Here is a 4823-nt window from a genome sequence, read left to right on the forward strand (position 1 = left end):
TGGAAAGATCTCCCATGCTCATGTATAGGTAGGATTAACATAATAAAAATGGCCATCTTACCAAAAGCAATCTACAGATTCAATGCAATTCCCATCAATATGCCAACACAAGTATTTACTGACCCTGAAAAACAATTCTCAATATCATATGGAAAAACAAGAAACCCCAAATATCTAAAACAATCCTATACAGTAAAAGATCTTCTAGAGGAATCTCCATTCCTGGTCTCAAGCTGTACTATAGAGCAACAGTAATAAAAACTGCATGATATTGGTATAGAAACAGGCAGGTGGATCAAGAGAATCAGATTGAAGGCTCAGAAATAAACCTGCATACCTATTGATGCTAAATTTTGGACAAGGAAGCCAAAAGCAAACAATGGAAGAAGGATAGCATCTTCAACAAATGGTGCTGGTCTAACTGGATGTCTACTTGTAGAAAAATGCAAATAGACCCTTACTTATCACCCCACACAAAACTAAAGTCCAAGTGGATTAAAGACCTCAACATAAAACCAGACACACTAAATCTGTTAGAAGAAAAAGTAGGGAAGAGCCTTGAGCTCATTGGCACAGGAGACAACCTCCTGAACAGAACACCAACAGCTCAGACTCTAAGATCAACAGTTGAAAATGGGACCTTATGAGACTGAAAAGCTTCTGTAAGGCAAAGGACACTGTCAACAGAACAAAACAACAACCAACAGACTAGGAAAAGATCTTCACCAACCTTACATCTGACATTGCTAATATCCAAAATATATAAAGAACTCAAGAAATTAAACACCACCAAACCAAATAATACAATTAAAAAAATGGGATACAGAACTAAAAAGAATTCTCAACAAAGAAATACCAAATTGGTGTGAAACACTTAAAGAAAGGCTCAACTTCTCTAGTCATCAGAGAATTGCAAATCAAAACAACTCTGAGATTCTACCTTACACCCTTCAGAATGGTGAAGATCAAAAACTCAAGTGACAGCACATACTGTCAAGGATGCAGAGAAGGGGAAACACTCCTCCAGTGTTGGTGGGAGTGCAAACTTGTACAACAACTTTGAACATCAATCTGGTACTTTCTCAGAAAGTTGGGAACAATGCTTCCTCAAGACCCAGCAATACCACTCCTGGGAATACACCCGGAAGATGCTCTACCAGATAACAAGAACATTTGCTCAACTATATGTTCATAGCAGCTTTATTCATAATATCCAGAATCTAGAAATGACCTAGATGTCCCTCAATGGAAAAATAGATAAAGAAACTGTGGTACATTTACACAATGGAACATTGCTCACCTATTAAAAGCAAGGAAATCTTGAAATTTGCAGGCAAATGGATGGAACTAGAAATGATCCTGAGTGAGGCAACCCAGACCTAGAAAGACATGCATGATATATACTCACTTACAAGCAGATATTAGCAACATAACACAGGATAACCACACTACAATCCACAGACCTAAAGAAGCTAAATAACAAGGAGGGCCCTAGGGAGAATGCTTAATTCTCATTTGGTGCATGCCTTTAACCCCAGCACTCTGGAGGCAGAAGCAGGTGGATCTCTGTGAGTTCGAGGCCAGCTTGGTCTACAAAGCAAGTCCAGTACAGTCAAGGCTACACAGAGAAACCGTGTCTTGAAAAACCAAACCAACCAAAACAAACAGACAAAAAAAAAAAAAAAAAAAAAACAGAAGGGCAACTAGAATAGACACCAGAAGTGGTTGAAGAGAAGGGACAGGGACAGGATGGGAGCCTACTGTAGAGATCCTCTGAAAGACTCTACCTAGCAGAGGAGTGAAGCAGATGCTGACATTCACAGCCAAACATTGGGGTGGAGTACAGGGAGTCTTATGGAAGAGTTGGGGGAATAGAAGGACCTGGAGGGGGCAGGAGCGCCACAAGGAGACCAATAGAGCCAACAAATCCCGGGCTGGAGTGAGCAGTGCTGCACTGACTACTGTACCAACCAAAGACCATGCACAGTGAGGACCTAAATCTTCTGTCAAAGGTAGTCAATAGGTGGGTCCTGTAGTATGTTGAGTAGGGGCTACTTCTGACATGGATTCCGGTGCGCACTAGTTGATCACATTCCCCCGGTGGGGTGGCCTTGCCATGCCTCAAGGAAGAGACTACTGATAGGCTGAGGTCAGACAATAGTGGAGGAGGGCTCCTCCTTTCAGAGCATTAGCGAAGGGGGGAGGGGGGAGGGGTAGAAGGTAGGGCCGGGAAGTGATGAGGAACTGCGCTATAATTGGGGTGTTAAGTGAACAAATCAAAAATAGAAAAACAAACAAAAAAGATATCTATGGGCTATGGATGGGGCAGAGTCAGAATGCTCTTCCCACAAGGTGGCCTTCTAGAAAGAATTGCATAGACTATGAAACATGAGTGCACTTGAGAGCAAGGACATGAAGGAAATGCCCTGACATGTCTACATTAGCTCTGTGAACAATGCCATTTTTCTCCTTGATTCAGAGGCACGAATTGATCGTTCTGAAGCCAAGAGACATCCTGTGCAGCTGTGAAACATCTTGAGGAGGCTGTCACGTGGGTCGTCTTTAACATATAAGTGGAGGGAGAAGACACCAATTAACCACTGAGACACCTCTTTCCTGTAGAGACACGGGAGACTTAACATCCACCGACAGGGAGTCTCAGGCCTGACCCATGAGAACCAGCGAGGCAAAGTCTCCACCTGCCAGTTCCCTTCATGAACACCCTCCATGTGCCAAGGGTGGGCTGAGATGAAGCACTGAGGAAGGCAGGTGCTGTCCCTTGCCAGCTGGATGTCAGGAAAGAACACTGAGCATCTCTGCTGTGACCCAGCCCCAAGCTGCTTTGGTGCCCTTGCAGCCTGGTGGTGCACTATAGCCCACAGTGCAGGGTGCCAAAGTCACTGCGGAGCAGAGATCAAGCACCCAAAAAACCAAGGCTGGTATCAAGAAGCTGCCCTGGAGGTCCATGCACAGAGATGGTGGTCAGGTGACAAGCTTGAGCCCAGTCCTGTCGAGGAGCACGCTAGACAGCATCAGTGCCCTACATGACTGCTTGATACCTGCACCCCTCATGGCCACCAGCAGCAGTGCAGTTCTCAGGAAGGGGAAGGTATTGACAGCTTCTCTATAGTCGTCTTCAGCACCCTGGAGGCCCTATACAAGGATATAGCTCTGAAGCCACATGAGCAGAAAGAGAAATGGGATCAATATCTTGTTCAGAAGCCCCAAGAATCAGAAAACTCACATCCACGGAGCTGAGTCAGAACAGGAAGCCCCTGGAGGTGGGCAGCCCAGGGCAGGACGCTGAGCCTATTTGTTATGATGGGACAAGGATGGTCCCATTGCAGCCCTGCAAATATGTATGATCCCCAGAAGGGCCATGCTCCCAGCCAGCACGTGTTACCAGAATGGCCTGGCCCAGTGCTACCAGCAGCAGCTGCCCAGCCAGTCCAGCCAGCTTTGGGAGCCCCTCCCAGTCCTGGAGTAGCCCTGGTTCTGGTTTCTTGGCCCCATAATTCATTTACAGATTTGAGACAGCCCTGCCAGCACTGATGCCCACTTCTAGGCCCTGGTCAGCACCACTGATGCCAGCATCTGCTTCCTGCTCAAGATCAGCTAAGTCAGACCCAGCTCTTAGACCTGGCTCAGCCCTGCAGGACATGCTTGGGGATTCCAGACTCCCGGAAGCACCTGTGGTCCATCCAGACATCTCTACCACCCATTTTAGTCCCTGTTGACTTTGTGTCACCTCTGCAGGTCTCTACTGACCATTTGGCACAATTGCCAACCTTTGTGGTCATGGACCACACTGTGTTCCTATAACCAGGCCTATAAGGGCTGCCTCAGGACAGCACTGCAAGTCCCCACAGTTTCTGCTAGGCCAGTTCCATCCCCTTGGGATTCTACCTTAAAACCATTCTGTTGTCCCAGGTCTTTCAGGCCTGAGCTGATGCCCCACCAGGCACTCTAGGCCCCCTGTCAGCCAAACCAGCTTCATAGATTGATCCTGGACCAGTCTAGCTGCCTCCAATAGCCACCAGGGGGCACCAAACAGCCTCAGGAATTAGTTGAAGGCCCAGAAAAAAACTAATTCTCCAAGCTTGCTTTGCAGAGCTTTAGACAGTCACAACAACAGAAGAGCCCCTATCTTAGCCCAGAGCAATCTCACCTACCCAAACTACCCCTCATGGGCCCAAAGAAGCCTATAGGGTCACTTTGGGTCCAGACCTTCCTAGGAAACCCCAACCACTACTTCTAGCTGAAGGCACATCACTTCTAGGACAGCCAAACCTGGTCTCCCAGAATCTTCTGCAGCCCCTTTGTCAGCCTAGGCAGCAGTCCCTGCTAGATCTGGTGCCAACTCTTTATGCCTGGCCTTCAATATTAGGGCATCCCTTGAGGCCCCTGAGGTCACACTGGACTTGGCACTCCCTTAGTAGGCCTGGAGGAACAGACTAGCTCTCTAAAAGGTTCCCAGGAGTCTATGTCACAGGTCAAGGCCCACCAGAAACTGTGAGGTTTCTCCTAGCTTTAGTATAGGGACTCTCAATCCTGTGATCTCATTGCTACACAAATGCCCAGAGCACATAATCAGTATTTCCAGGGAGCAGGTCCAACATCAGGATGGCTATGTAAACCACCCAGGGGATTCCAATGTGCCACCAAGGTGAACACAGGAGCCAAGAGCAGTGCTGCTCAATGTGGGGTTCCCAGACCTCAGCACTGGCATCTCCTGGAATCTGTGAGGCTGGCAACTCCTCAGGCCCTACCTCCAATCCTCTATGCTTAGGATCCAGAAGGACCCACGCGCACACAACACACAC

General features: G+C 47.5%; 1 pseudogene; it reads left to right on the forward strand.

Moving 5' to 3' along the window:
• Positions 1-1979: 1979 nt before the first annotated feature.
• On the forward strand, positions 1980-4458 carry LOC127187114 (uncharacterized; annotated as a pseudogene).
• The last annotated feature ends 365 nt before the right edge of the window (positions 4459-4823 follow it).

Source organism: Acomys russatus, chromosome 3 (assembly GCF_903995435.1).
Source record: "Acomys russatus chromosome 3, mAcoRus1.1, whole genome shotgun sequence".
Classification (NCBI taxonomy): Eukaryota; Metazoa; Chordata; class Mammalia; order Rodentia; family Muridae; genus Acomys; species Acomys russatus.